This window comes from Bos javanicus, chromosome 21 (genome assembly GCF_032452875.1).
Source record: "Bos javanicus breed banteng chromosome 21, ARS-OSU_banteng_1.0, whole genome shotgun sequence".
Classification (NCBI taxonomy): Eukaryota; Metazoa; Chordata; class Mammalia; order Artiodactyla; family Bovidae; genus Bos; species Bos javanicus.
Window position 1 is genome coordinate 44,250,214 of NC_083888.1, and position 15,688 is coordinate 44,265,901.

The 15,688-nt window shown below is 44.0% G+C and overlaps 1 long non-coding RNA gene across 1 annotated transcript in view; it reads right to left on the reverse strand.

The window, feature by feature from the left end:
- Positions 1-15,432, reverse strand: part of LOC133234422 (uncharacterized) — a 349,383-nt gene extending 333,951 nt beyond the window's left edge. Inside the window, exon 1 of the long non-coding RNA XR_009732135.1 lies at positions 11,539-15,432. This is a non-coding gene — a long non-coding RNA (uncharacterized LOC133234422). The remainder of the gene's footprint in view (positions 1-11,538) is intronic.
- Between the last annotated feature and the right edge of the window lie 256 nt (positions 15,433-15,688).

The following is a 15,688-nucleotide window of genomic DNA, read 5'->3' on the forward strand; positions in this document are numbered from 1 at the left end:
CCTGGAAAACTTTACTTATATTGGGGTTTTTAAATGGCTGGGGAGTGACCTGCATATAACCTGTGAGTGAGTGAAGTCGCTCAGTTGTGTCCGACTCTTTGAGACCCCATGGACTGTAGCCTACCAGGCTCCTCCGTCCATGGAATTTTCCAGGCAAGAGTACTGGAGTGGGTTGCCATTTCCTAGATAACTGCAGTTTTCCTCTTTTTTGTAGATCAACCTCACATCTTGTTGATCCCATCTCGTGGGGGAACTAGCAAACCCAACTCCAGAGGCTCTCCCAGTGAAAAGGTACTAACCACCCCCTCACATTTCTCTTTCCCTCGCCCCTCAACCAAAATTTCCTTAATCTAGTCCAAAAAAGTAACCTTCGACTAAAAGGTAGTTCTCTAAGGAAAGCTGATGGCCCCCACATTTAAAACTACTGCCTCTAGCAATTCAAAGGCTCTAGAAGCTAAAAATTAACCCCACAAGCAATTAACCCTGTTCAGGTGACCTCCGGGAATTTGGCTATTATTATTATTTTTATTTATCTGAGGTAATTCAGTCCCAGTATAGGGGGAAAAAATCTTTGAACTAAAATCCATAATCTCCAACATTTCTAATTTTTTTATATTAATCAAGACTCTATTAATCCATATCTCGTCCAGAAAGAAGGCCAAACTAAAGAAGTCTTCCCACTTAAATCTTTCCACTGATTTAATTTTAGATGCTACCCAGAAGTTCTTGGATATGTCTACTCAATTTCTTAGAGCAACTGGACTACTAAGAAGCCCTCCTATGTCAATCTGACCAACAGTCCAGAAAGATTTTTCTGGCAGTTTTTCTGAACAAGCTTCTCTCATTATAGACACCAAGGAGAAGCTGTACATTATTCAAATCTAGTCTTTAAAACAAAGGTGGCTGTACTCTACTGGGGGCTCCCAACAACAGACACAGCCCAAAGTAGACCCAATGCTGAAAGTGTGAGGGCCTCCAGGGCCATCCCATGTGAGAACTCATGATTCCTCCCAATTCAAAGCTCCATACAGTATCTGAAGCACAGTAAGCACTGGCAGTGGGGGTGGGGGAGTCTCTAATGCCTTTTGTGGCCTTCAGGGATGTAAGAGCTGTGGGAGAGGGGGGTTGAGACTCTTAAAAACAAATGATTTAAGACCCTTAAAGTTCTCTCACTAGAGTAAGAATCTTTTAGCCAACTAAACTTCCCACTCATCCTGTCAATTAGTTTCCAAATGAATCATTTATAACAGCCCATCTGGGAAGCACGTCCTGATGACACTCTCATTGAAAGGCCCCTGGGTCCCCTCAAATATTTTCTTGGCTATTGTTCCAATCCGGCCTTCTGAGCCTTGGCTGTACGGTCTTCTGGTAACAGGAGCCAAGACATCCTCACCATGCAGCTGGTTCCTGGATGAACATTCCCTTCCCTTCCTCAGATGCACTAGAATAAGAAGCCCATAAATCTTCCCATTAAAGATCAGCCTGCTACACCTTATCTCAGCTCAGATTAATTAGGTCTAATTGATGGTATTAATAAATCAAGATGTGTAGAATCACAAAACCTTTAAACCCAAAAGGAATTGGTTGCATTGTTTTTCCTAACCCTCAGAGTATTTTGGAATCTGCTCTTCAATGCTTTAGAAATCCTGAAATGTGGCAGAACGAGGACAAAAATGCAAGTGTCTTGGACTTCCCTGGTGGAGCAGTGGATAAGAATCTGCCTGCCAATTCTTATCCCCCTATCCAGGGGACATGGGTTTGATCCCTGGTCAGGGAAGAATCCATATGCCACAGAGCCAACTAAGCCTGTGTGCCACAGCTACTGAGCCTGCCTGCTGCAACTGCTGAAGACTACATGTCTGGAGCGTGTGCTCTGCAACAAGAGAAGCTATCTCTGTGAGAAGCCCTCACACCACAATAAAGAATAGTCCCTGCTAGAGAAAGCCTGCAAAAAGCAACAGAGACCCAATGCAGCCAAAAAACAAAATTATTTTTTTAAAAGAAATGCAAGTGTCCTGATCACCAACCCAGGCTCCCATATCATCCATAAGTTACTGCAGATCTAGTTGGCCCAAGATTTCTGGCCTTTTCCTTATCCCGCTTTCTGATACATAATTGTGATAAAGAAAACATAATTTATCATGTTATATCCAGTTAGCAAAAGTGAAACCACTTTTAAGCTATTTTTGGGTATTTCTTTCATTCATTCATTCAGTGGTTCAACAAATATGTATGCCAGGCTCTAAAGAGACATCAGAGAGTGGACAGACCTCTGCCCCCAACTTCACATCTAGTAGAGGAACCTGGACAAATAAATTGGCAATTATAATATAACAAGATAACCTGGTGATAAAGGAAGTTCAAAAGGGGCACAGTATGTTCTTATTCAAGCCAGTGGGTCATGGGAGAAGAGGAATCAACTGGGGAAAGAAATATTCTGGATATGAAGAAGGATCTGTAAAAGAGAACCAGGGGAAAGGACACAGATCAATGTCAATGGAAATGTAGTTCCAAGGGGCTGGAACAAGCACTACATGAGAGATTAGAAAAACAGAATTCAGATATGCTGCATGAGGAGGAGACGCGATTTAATACTAAAGGCAACTGAAACTATCAAAGGGCTTTAAACACATGCTCATTCATTCTAAGGGACTTCCCTATAGCTCAGATGGTAAAGAATTTGCCTGCAACGCAGAAGACCAGGGTTTGGTCCCTGGGTTGGGAAGACCCTCTGGAGAAGGAAATGGCTACCCACTCCAGTATTCTTGAATGGAGAATTCCATGGACAGGGGAGCCTGGCAGGTTACAGTCCATGGGGTTACAGAGAGTTGGAAACGACTGAGAGACTGGCACTGGCATTCATTCTAGGGGCCTGACAGACAAACAAAATTCAGAGTGTGATGAGCACTATCAAGAAAGCAATACAAAAAAAGAAAGAAAGCAATACAGAGAACCAAGAAATGGGTGCTTGGGGAAAACAGCTGCTTCAGGCTGAAGCCGTCCATGGTACTGTTAGGTAGGTAGAATAGGGAAAAGGAGTCCAAAATGGCGGTGGCTAAAAGACAAGGAAGGTCAAAGGAAGGTCCGAGGACCAGAGTGAAGACTTCAGGCAGAACAAACAGAAAAAACAGCACTTCTGGCTAAGCCCAATTTGCATAGGGCAGGCCCAGGTGGAGGAAAAAACATATAAAAGAAGGAGCCAAAGCGCTTCCTCACAGACTCTCTCTCCCGCGTGCGTGCGCTCTTTTCTTTCTCTCTCTCTCTCTCTCTCTCTCACTTTCCTGCTATCTTCTAAATAAAATAGAGCTGTAACACTGATTTGCTTAAGAGCTGTAGCACGGTTTGTCCAAGACCCAAGAGCTGTGACACGATGAGGGCTTTAATGTCCGTCGCTCCAAATCTTTGTTGTGACGAGACAAAGAACCGAGGAACATACACTCGCGTGACAGTACCTCCACCTGAGAAATCCAGCTGTTTCAGAAAATCTACTGGAGGGAAACCAATCAGGACTCTACTGGCTAATTCAGAGAGAAAAATCTATATTGAAAAAGATCAGTTTCCAAAGCCCCATTCTCCAGGCATAAGCTGCATGAACAAAAATAGGAAAATCATAGGACCTCCCTGGTGGTCCAACAGTTAAGACTCTGTGCTTCCAATGCAGGGGGCATGGGTTTGATCTCTACTCGGTCTAGAACTAAGATCCTACTTGCTGCAACTAAGACCTGGCACAACCAAATAAATAAATATTTTTTAGGAAAAAACTAGGGAAATCATGATACCAACTCATTTTTCAACAAAATCTAATTATCTTAAAAAGTAGAAATTGTGGAGTGAATTTTGTGTATAACTTTAATAAGAGGGTTGGTATTTTTTTATTATTTAAAAATCAATTTTCCTTTCCTTATCCACATCATTGAAGGGCTTTTTTTTTTTTGGCGGGGGTGGGGGTGGTGGGGGGGGGGGGTGGGCGGGAGGCCATGGGGGTGTTTGCTTGTTTCTTTTTGGATTTTTTTGACCAGGTCATGGGGCTTGTGGAATCTTAGTTGATACTTTAGACTGAGTTGACAATGATTCTTTATCCTCTAAACTTACTTCTAAAGGCAGACTAAGATTAGAGTTAAACAAAGGTCTTGTTATTCCTACAAGCAACTTTTTGAGAGTTAAAACAATGTAAACTTCTTTTCCGGAGCATTTTCCCTCCTATCAGCAGATAATAATATTCCACTGAAAACCAGCACTGACTTTTCTCGAGGGCAACCTCACATCGAGGCCCATCTCACCTCCTGCTTTAATAACTGCTTCCAAGAAAAAGAAAATCCTATCAACGTAGCGGGATCACAGACACAAGGAAAGAAACATTAACCACTTTATTGATTTCTGAGATTTGAAGGCCTTTAAATTTTTTCTCTGTTGACAGCTTAGGAAGACCCAAAATAGTAAAAAATCCTTTCATCTGGCATGCCAACTGGGATTGCTGCATGCAGCTACCTGAAGCATCCTCCTGGGAAGGCTGAGGATTTGGTGAGGTAATTCAGGTGCTCTGGTAATGACCACTGTGATCACGGAAGCTACCTCTGGCACAGAAGATACGAATTTGCCCTCCAGGAGGTAAGTCCTATTACAACCTACCCTGAGACAAGTACATCCAGCAGAATTATTTTGAATCATTTGGCAAGGATGGATGACCAACAGTCAGGGCAGAATAGGAATAATTCTGGTGGCAAGGAATCTGTTCCTGAAGCTCTTTGCTAAGTCTGGATAGCTGATTTTATGTTTTCAAGTAGATGGGGTTACTGAATCCCAGCTGGGGAGAATCTTATCCTGCTGTTTTATAGCTAAAACATGGAAAAACATCACAGAAGTTGTGATTCAACAGATTGGAGCTGTACACTTAAGGTTTGTGTACTTTATTACATATATAACTCACTTTTTAAAACTTAATTAATAATCCCATCAGCTGCTGATGATTAGCCTATGTTGGAGTTAACACTGTGTTGGGTCTTGTGGTGGTACAGTTCACTCCTCCGTCTCCACTGTCCCATCCAGTACCTGGTACTAGCGAGCAATCAATACATCAGTTCAGTTCAGTCACTCAGTCATGTCCAACTCTGCAACCGCATGAATCACAGCACGCCAGGCCTCCCTGTCCATCACCAATTCCCAGAGTTCACTCAAACTCATGTCCTTTGAGTCGGTGATGCCATCCAGCCATCTCATCCTCTGTCGTCCCCTTCTCCTCCTGCCCCCAATCCCTCCCAGCATCAGGGTCTTTTCCAATGAGTCAAATGAGGTGGCCAAAGTATTCGAGTTTCAGCTTCAGCATCAGTCCTTCCAATGAACACCCAGGACTGATCTCCTTTAGAATGGACTGGTTGGATCTCCTTGCAGTCCAAGGAACTCTCAAGAGTCTTCTCCAACACCACAGTTCAAAAGCATCAATTCTTCAGCACTCAGCTTTCTTCACAGTCCAACTCTCACATCCATACATGACCACAGGAAAAACCATAGCCTTGACTAGACAGATCTTTGTTGGCAAAGGAATGTCTCTGCTTTTTAATATGCTGTCTAGGTTGGTCATAACTTTCCTTCCAAGGAGTAAGCATCTTTTAATTTCATGGCTGCAGTTGCCATCTGCAGTGATTTTGGAGCCCAAAAAAATAAAGTCTGACAGTGTTTCCACTGTTTCCCCATCTATTTCCCATGAAGTGATGGGACCAGATGCCATGATCTTAGTTTTCTGAATGTTGAGCTTTAAGCCAACTTTTTCACTCTCCTCTTTCACTTTCATCAAGAGGCTCTTTAGTTACTCTTCACTTTCTGCCTTAAGGGTGGTGTCATCTGCATATCTGAGGTTATTGATATTTCTCCCGGCAATCTTGATTCCAGGTTGTGCTTCCTCCAGCCCAGCATTTCTCATGATGTACTCTGCATAGAAGTTAAATAAGCAGGGTGACAATATACAGCCTTGATGTACTCCTTTTCCTATTTGGAACCAGTCTGTTGTTCCAAGTCCAGTTCTAACTGTTGCTTCCTGACCTGCATATAGGTTTCTCAAGAGGCAGGTCAGGTGGTCTGGTATTCCCATCTCTTTCAGAATTTTCCACAGTTTATTGTGATCCACACAGTCAAAGGCTTTGGCATAGTCAATAAAGCAGAAATAGATGTTTTCCTGGAACTCTCTTCCTTTTTTAATGATCCAGCGGATGTTGGCAATTTGATCTCTAGTTCCTCTGCCTTTTCTAAAACCAGCTTGAACATCTCGAAGTTCACGGTTCACGTATTGCTGAAGCCTGGCTTGGAGAATTTTGAGCATTACTTTACTAGCATGTGAGATGAGTGCAATTGTGCGGTAGTTTGAGCATTCATAGGAGTTGAATAAACAAACAGATGCTCCACAAGAGAAATTCTTTTTATGGTTAAAGTAACCAATAACACCTGCTTTTGCATTTTTTCAGGTCCAAATTCTCTCTACTGGACAACAATGTACAAAGTCTTAGGACCTCACCCTTGAGCATGTTCAATGTTTCATTTCTGAGAAAAAACTTACCTTCCCCATAGCCATCTAAATCAGTCAGTGCACATGTTTGCTGGTTTGTCTATTTGGTCCTCCCAGCGTCCATTTCCTCAGCTTTGGTCTCAATTCCCAGTTTTCCCCCGGAGAGCCCACCCACTCTGGGTCCCCAGCTGCCCAGAAGTTCACTCCACTGCCCAGCCCTACAGTGCGTATGTGTCCCACCTCAAGGCAATTAGCCTGGCACATTCTCCAGGCCACAGTAATTTCCTCAGTAGAGGAAATTATTTGCTAGGCTCATGGGAAAGAGAAGCTTTCTCTTATCCTCCCAAAGATTGAGTCAGAAAGATGGGAAGTTGAAGATTCCAGGGACAGTTACACAGAGACTTAGGAGGGGCCAGCACAGAGCAGAACCAGAGGGGAACCCTGCAAGCATCACCTGAGTCCTGACTCAGGTCTCACCTGAAGCAGCTTTACCTGTGGACTTCCCAGTGACAAAAGCCAATGATTCTTTTGCTTTGTTTATTTTAAGCTAGTTTGTTTGGGACCTGCGGTCATTCACAGTAAGAAGATTCCCAACTGGTGTATCTTCCACCAAGCAAATATGAGTGAGGACATTGGTCTGACTTCTCCACTTTCATTAAAATATTGATAGGTGCATCTAAGGCACACAGAGATGCCTTACTCCAGAGACTGAATGATCAGCATCCTGACACTCCTGAAAGAGTTCAATTGTGATATTATCTAGAGGTCCCCTTAGTTATGTGAAAAGCAACCATCCTCAGGAGGTCTGAAATGAACTATATCAAAAGTGTCACAAATGTAGAGTAAAATGCTTGAAAACCGTGATCTAAAAGGACATATCCCATTATCCTGGGGTCTCTTCCTTCTCCACCTCTCTTCTCTTCCTCCTCTAGACCCTTGGTCTTCTCCTACTTGTCTGTCCCATTCTCCTGGGGGAAGAGTGTGGTGGGATCTTACTAGGCTTCACTGGAGTAGCCCTTTCCCCTCAGAATAGAGCGACCTTGGAAAATCAGCTCTTCTGTTGTTTACACGGACTGTCTCATGGCATAACTTCAATGCGTTATTATGTTCCTGAACATTCTGCGGTTTCCTCTATTTCACCGAAAGTCTCCTCCTTCTGGGGAGGGATAAGCTAAAAGAGGAAATCCTGCAGTGCCTCTTACCAACAAGCAGCTGAGCCTTTACTCTTTGAGAAACAGCTCCTCCCGCTGAGGAGAAGCCCTGCTCAAAGCCTGCTGTGCACACAGCCCGACCTACCCGAGAGCCACTGACAGGAACCCTACCTAGGTCAATTGACCCCAGAGGCACTCGAGGGTCATGGAGGGCCTCTTCCTCTCTCACCGAAACAGAGTGTTAGGGTGCTCCTGGACCAGGAGGAGGCTCTGGCTCCAAGTCAAACAAAGGTCACATCTTCCAGATGCAGGCAGCCACAGTGGTCAAGTTCTAAGTGGGAGAGGAGGGAGGTTCTTACCTATTTCCCGCACCCACTCCCTCCGCAGGGCCCCTTATCACCCTGCTACACACCTCTTCTGCCTGGATGATAACAATCTGCTTTTCACCCTGCTCCGCTATTCCTGGGCCACACAGCAGAGACTCTGAACCATTTTGTCTGAGGCTTGAGATAACCAGCATTCTATAAGTGTTCTCCATAGAAACAAAATCCATAGCGTGGGTGGGTGGGTGGGTGGGTGAGGGTGTGTCTGTCTCTGTGTGTGTAGAGGATGGGGGTGGGGAAGAAAAAGACAGGATGGCTTGGGGCAGGGGTAGGGAGGGGATTTTAGAAATTAGTTCACATGATTATGTGGTTGTTTTTCTTTAGTCACTAAATCATAGTCAACTCTTTGCAACCACAGGGAGTGTAGCCTTCCAGGCTCCTCTGTCCATGGGATTTCCCAGGCAAGAATACCAAAGTGGGTTGCCATTTCCTTCTCCGAGGAATCATCCCGACCCAGGGATCGAACCCTCATCTCCTGAATTGGCAGGCAGATTCTTTACCACTGAGCCACCAGAGAAGTCCTCACATGATTATAGGGACTGGCAAATTCAAATAGGGGACAAGCTGGCAATTCCAGCAAGAAGTTGATGGAATCGTAAGTAAGATGGAAGTCCTCTTCAACGGACCTGAGTCTTTTCTCTTAAGGCTTTCAGTTGATTGGATGACACCCACCACATGATGAAGAGTCATCTACTTTACTCAAAATCTGCCAATTTAACTATTAATCAGAGCTTTCAAAAATGCCTTCATAGGGACTTTCCTAATGGTCCAGTGGCTAAGACTCCATGCTTCCAATGCACAGAGCCCAGGTTCGATCCCTGGTTAGCGAACTAGATCCCACATGCTGCAACTAAGACTTCTCATGCTGCAAATAAAAGATTCCACATGGCAGAACAAAGACCCACCTGGCACAGCCAAATAAATATGTTTTAAATGCCTTCATAGCAGCATCTAGACTGGTACATGACCAAACAACTGAGCACCAGAGCACAGCCCAGCTGACACAAAATGAACCATCACTACCTGGGTGGCGGAGGCTGGTGGCCACAGAACCTCTAAGTGAGAGAAAGGAGTGCATCCCCACAGGTGCAGCCCTCCCCAGTGGAAACCCTGAAATCCTTCAAAAAGCAATTTAGAAAAAGGAGGGGGAGGGGCAAAGAGTGGGAGCTCCACAGCAGTAATTGTCTAGAAGGGCCAAGCCTCACTGTCAATATTATTCTGAGCCCAACACCCATCTTCTTAAGCCACTGGATAAATTCTTCATCCTCATTGCTGCTGCTGCTGCTAAGTTGCTTCAGTCGTGTCCGACTCTGTGCAACCCCATAGACGGCAGCCCACCAGGCTCCCCGTCCCTGGGATTCTCCAAGCAAGAACACTGGAGTGGGTTGCCATTTCCTTCTCCAATGCATGAAAGTAAAAGTGAAAGTGAAGTCGCTCAGTCATGTCCGATTCTTAGCGACCCCATGGACTGCAGCTTACCAGGCTCCTCTGTCCATGGGATTTTCCAGGCAAGAGTATTGGAGTGGGGGGCCATTGCCTTCTCCTTCATCCTCTTTAGGTTTAGGCAATTCAATTTAGTATCATATAAATTGCTCATGAGAGACAAAAAATTACTTCAAAGAAATCTAAAGCTTCACACATATATCACTTCAATTCATAATATTATTGTCAGTTATATTGACAATTTAGTAATGTTAGTATTGCAGTTTTGCAACTGTTTTAAGTGTAGAACAAAGCAAATAAACAAAACTTATTGATGTTATTAGAAACCAAGATTTTTAACATAAAAGAGACACACATATAAAATAAAAACAGAGTTAATGGGAAAAAAAATCCTGCAATGTTGAATTGGAATTATCAATTCAAATGCATGATTATTTTCTTTAGTGAATTTTCTACCTTTGCCCACTAAAGGAAACTAAAAGCAATGACTTCCTGGTATCAGTAAGCACCACTAGCATGCAGACCTTGGTTTTTAAATACTATTCCTTATTCAAAAGCATGAGGGCTCCTCAGAGAGATGGCAGATTCCAGAGCTTGGTCAGAGAACATACAAAATGAGCCCAGGACATCTTCTGCCAGAAAGTAAAAGTATACCAAGACCAATGGGGTTATAACCAAAGAAAATACTGTCCGGCAGTGTTGAATACAGTTGAGCATACTCTATGAACAAGCAATTCCACTGTTAGGCATATGTTCCCTGCCTCCAAAAACAAGAAAAAGCAAACAAAACTCAACAATATGTTCACCCAAAGACAAGTATCAGAATGTCAATAGTGGTACTGTTTTAACAGAACCCGGAATCAGCCTAAATGCCCACCAACATTAGAATGGATAAATAAATTGCAAGAAGGATGAAAAAGAACTACAACTACACACATCACAGATGAATCTCATAAACATGATGATGAACAAAGAATCCAGACACACAAAAACACTACATGTTCTATGATCCTATTTATACAAAGTTCCCAAACAGGCAAACTGATCAACAAGTTTAAAAGTAAGACTCTTAGTGGTTACTCTTGTGGGGAAAGATAGGAAGAGGGTGTGATGGAGGCTCCTGAGGTAATTTCATTGTTCTGTTTCTTGATCTGGGAACTGGTTACACAGGTGTTTGCTCTGGGAAATTTTTGAACTGTAGACTCAATCTTTTGTAGATTTCTCTATGTAATTGAATTAAATTTTTTTTACTTTTAAAAAAAGCCAGCTTGAAGGGGCTCCCACAGGCCAAATTTAGTATAATTTGAATTTCAAAAAGGATAATGATTGTAGCTGGTTAGTAAATAAAAATACATGTGTCCAGGGGGTGGTGAGAGGATAAAGAGGACAGATCTTCTTTACAAAAGAAAGTCAAATAAATGTGGACGTGATACCAAAACTCAAGTCCCTGTGTTCGTCACACAGTGAGGCAAACATACCAAAACTTCAGAGTTTGGAACAGAGAAAGGTATCTTGTAGGGCCCTGCAAGGAGATGGGTGGTGGCCCAAAATTTTTCAGCAAAGCCCTTTTCTAGGAAAGATGACAGAGGGGTGTGGTTAGCTGTTGCAAACTTCTTGGTATCAGAGCCTTTGTTCTGGAGGTCAGGTCAGGGTCAGGAATGATGTTCCTGTAAATCTCTACCAAACAAATGTTATTGCCTGTCTGACAAGAAGGCCAAGGTTCCGAAGCACAGCTTTGTCCTTTTGAGGTCCGGGTCCTGGCTAAGGAGGCAGATCTCAGTCGGCAGCTCCTTCAGGGCCAGGTCCCCAGACCCTGCACAACTGTCATCACTGAGGGAGCAAAGCGCCCAGGACACAACCAACCCTCAGGTTCCTCAGGCTCCCCAAATGGTGGGGGCCAGGGCCCATAGACTGAGGTTCACCACCGCCTCAAGGCCTGGGCCAAGGCCAGTGGGTGGCCCTAGCAAGGGCTCTGGAGCCCTGCAGGACACAGCCCCCAGCCTATTCCCTGTGGCCCACACAGCACACCTGCCAGGTAAGCTGGAGAGACCGACCCACCTCTTACCTCACTCTCTGCCTGACGACCACCACTCCACTGCCTGATTCGGTTGGCTGAATCCTCTCAACTAACAGTCCCTCCTTGACAGCTGGTTGCTTGTGGGCGGGGCTTACTGCTGTGCTGACCAATGACTGAGTAGGACCACTAAAAGGTCTCTCTTTGACAGTTGGTTGCTTGTGGGTGGGGCCCATTGCAGCGTCGACCAATCACTGAGCAGGGCCCCCACAGGTCCAATGGTAACCAGAGTTGGATGCGGCATAATGGCACTGCAGCAAGGGCTGCAGACTTAGGGCTGCACTCAGCCATACTCTGTTACAGAAGGAAAGACAAGATTAGATCACCATTTATACTCACCTTCCACGTAATACTTGATAGAGGTAACAATCACCAGTGGAAGCTAAAACCATTGGATTAAAACTTGTTAGCAGCACCAAGGTATCATCTCAGAGACCACTTACCTCTGGGAACAGGAGCACTAGTACGTTTGCGATGAAGAGGTGATGCAGAGGTCTGGTGTGACCACCTTAAGCCAGTGATTGAAACTGGCATCACAAATAATGGAATAGTGTGACATTGTGTGCCTCCTGATAGGATGCAAATTAAACAAGAAAATAATCTAAAGCAGTGGGTCTTCCTGGCTGCATTAAAATCACCTGAACAGATTTCAAAACTCCCAAAGCCTAGGCCATGCCGCCAGACCAACTATATCAGGATCTCTGGGGTGGACCCCCATGTATCAGTATTTTTTAAAGCTTCCAAGGTGATTGCAATGTGCAAAGTATTCCAGACAAAAGATGTATAGCCTGAGTCTAACTTCAATATATAGGATCCACAGGATAGAGCTGCGGTTCTTAGTGCTGATTACTTACCAGAATCACCTAGAGAATTTTGAAACCAGGATCACCTGAGCTTCAACTCCAGCGATTCTAATTTAATTGGTTTAGAGTGGAACACAGACATCGGTGTTCTCTTTTCTAGGCTTTAAATTTGATTTAAATAATTCCAATGAGAACAGAGTGGCCAATGAATCCCCCTTCCTTGTACTGCCAATTAATCAAGACAGGTGGTTCCAATGTGCAGCCAGGGCAGAGGATTACCAGGACAGAGGGAAAACTGAACACCATGAGGAAACAGAAATCTAGAATGTGGGACATTCATACAATCACTAGCCTAGGTTCTTCAGAAGGTCAATGTCATGGGAGAAAAAAAAAAAAGGAGAGGAACTATTCTAAGTTAAAATAAGTAACAACCATTAAAAAAAAGTAATTGATTTAAAAAAAAAAAGCTGTAGATGGGGAGGGATTTAAACATTAGGTTGATTTTATTTTTTATTCTTCATTACGTTGATTTTAGATGGCTTTCTTAATAGGTATAATGACATTGTGGGTCTGAAAACAAATATCTGTATTCTTAAGCAATGTATGTTAAATATTGAGAAGTGATGTGTCATATGTGTATGCATGTATGCATGCTCAGTCGCTTCAGCCCTGTCCAGATTTTTGTGACGCCATGGACTGTAGCCCACCAAGCGCCTCTGTCCATGGAATTTCCCAGGCAAGAAAACTGGGGTGGGTTGCCATTTCCTTCTCCAGGGGATCTTCCCAACTCAGGGATCAAACCCAGGTCTCTTACATCGCCTGCATTGCATGTGGATTCTTTATCCACTGAGCCACCTGAGAAGTCTATCATAATGTGTATATAACTTTAGACATCATTGTACTAATGTTGGGCTGCACCCGGCAGGCCTGTAAGCCTTGTAACTATCCAGCCAGGAGACCAAAGAAAATGACTAGAGACAGTGACAGAGACACCAATGACTTGTTGGATAGCTTAATCTTGCAAATCGGAAGCAAAAAATCCTGGAGAAACACTCTACCATGGGCAAAAGGCAAGACACAGCAGAAATCTCCTCTACTCGAGGAATAAGAAGGCTACCATTTACAGGGGGAACTGACATAACTAACATCAGGTTAGCTCATCAGTCACCAGGGAAACCAGCGGCTGGGGCAGGGGGCAATCACATAGGTAGTTACTCAATAAGCCCTAAGATCAAGAGGATTGGGAAGGAACCCGCCCACCAATGCAGAAGACATAAGAGACAGGGAGGGTTTTATCCCTGGGTCGGGAAGATCCCCTGGAGGAGGAAATGGCAATCCACTCCAGTATTCTTATCTGGAGAATCCCATGGACAGAGGAGCCTGGCGGGCTACAGTCCATAGGGTCGCAGAGGGTCAGACACGACTGAAATGACTTATCACACACACACTTGAGTAGGGTGTAGATGAAGCAGGGACTGGTCGAACAGGGGATGAACAGAGAGCTAGAGAACAGCCATCTTGAGTGGCCTGATCATATAGCTAATCTCTCAGTTTTCCTGAATGTTTGAAATAGTTGATATAAGAAAATGTTGAGGAAATGGGAAATTTGTTACTGTTGCCCACACTGTGGTGTGCCGCATCTCAATTCCCCTACCAGAGATAGAACCTATACCCCCTGCAGGGGAAGCATGAGTCTTACCACTCAACTGCCAGGGAAGTCCCAATTTTTTTAAATAGAGATTAAAAAAAAAAAAAAAACCTACTCAGCAGTCCTTGCAACTTCCATCTGTATTAGTTCTCTCTCGAGAATTCTCCAGTAAAATCCACTCACAACTCAACCTTACACAACCAACCTCACACCCCACCCAACAATCAAAGCTGTATTTCTCAAACTTTGCCCACTCCATTTCTCCTATTCAGTAGGAGTTATCTGGGAAAGATCTCTTACTCAAATGAGCTTGAAAAATGCTGGGTTATACCAGGTTTCCTTGCTACCCGATGTCTCATAAATCTTAATAGATTAACCTGCATTGGTCATTGGGGTCAGGGAAGAACTCTTGCATGGTAAAACATCAATTCTTAACCCTATTTTGTTTCCAGCCCTTTATGGACAACAGACACCTTTTGTTCCAAAAGATCTTGTAGATGAAATGTCCTGCTAGCATTTAGGGAAACACTAGCATGAGACAACTTCTCCCTTATTTTACAACTCCTCTATCTTTGATTAACCAAAGAGCCCCTGGACTTCCAAATGGATCCTAATGGCACACTGGCAAACAGATGAAGATTTATCTCCCAACAACTGCAATTTCCTAGTCACCTAAATACTAATTTTTTTTCAGGAACCTATTTTCTCAAATATTTATGACTGTTTTATGTGATTTCTATGCAAGCTTTGCTTCAAATGCACTCAAGATGTCTGTTTTAAAGTATGAGTTCCTCTCTCTCGTACACTGCTGGTGGGAATTTAAGTTCGCACGGCCACTATAGAAAACAGTATGGAGGTTCCTCAGAAAGCTGAAGGTAGAATTACCATATGACCCAGCAGTCCTACTCCTGGGCATACACTTGGACAAAATTACAATTCAAAAAGATACATGTAGGAATTCCCTGATGGTCCAGTGGTTAGGACTATGTGCACTCACTGCCAAAGGCCTGGGTTTAATCCATGTCAGGGAACTAAGATCCCACAAGCCGTGTGGCATGGCCAAAACAAATATACATGCACCCCTATGTTCATAACAGCACTATTCACAATAGTCAAGACATGAAAGCAACCTAAATGTCCATCAACAGATGAACGGATTAAGAAGGCACATGGGACTTCCCTGGTGGTCCAGTGACTGAGACTCCAAGCTCCCAAGGCAGGGTTTTGTCCAGGTTTTGCCCAGGTTTTGTCCCTGGTCAAGGAACTAGATCCCACATGCTGCAACGAAGAGTTCTCATGCCACTAAAGATGTCATGTACTATTAAAAACAAAGACCCCACGTGCCACAACTAAGACCCATGCTGCTGCTGCTGCTGCTAAGTCGCTTCAGTCGTGTCCAACTCTGGGCGACCCCATAGATGGCAGCCCACCAGGCTCCCCGTCCCTGGGATTCTCCAGGCAAGAACACTGGAGTGGGTTGCCATTTCCTTCTCCACTGCAGGAAAGTGAAAAGTGAAAGTGAAGTCGCTCAGTCGTGTCCGATTCCTAGCAACCCCATGGACTGCAGCCTACCAGGCTCCTCCATCCATGGGATTTGCCAGGCAAGAGTACTGGAGTGGGTTGCCATTGCCTTCTCCGACTAAGACCCATACAACCTAATAAATAAATAAACATTTTAAAAAGAAGATGT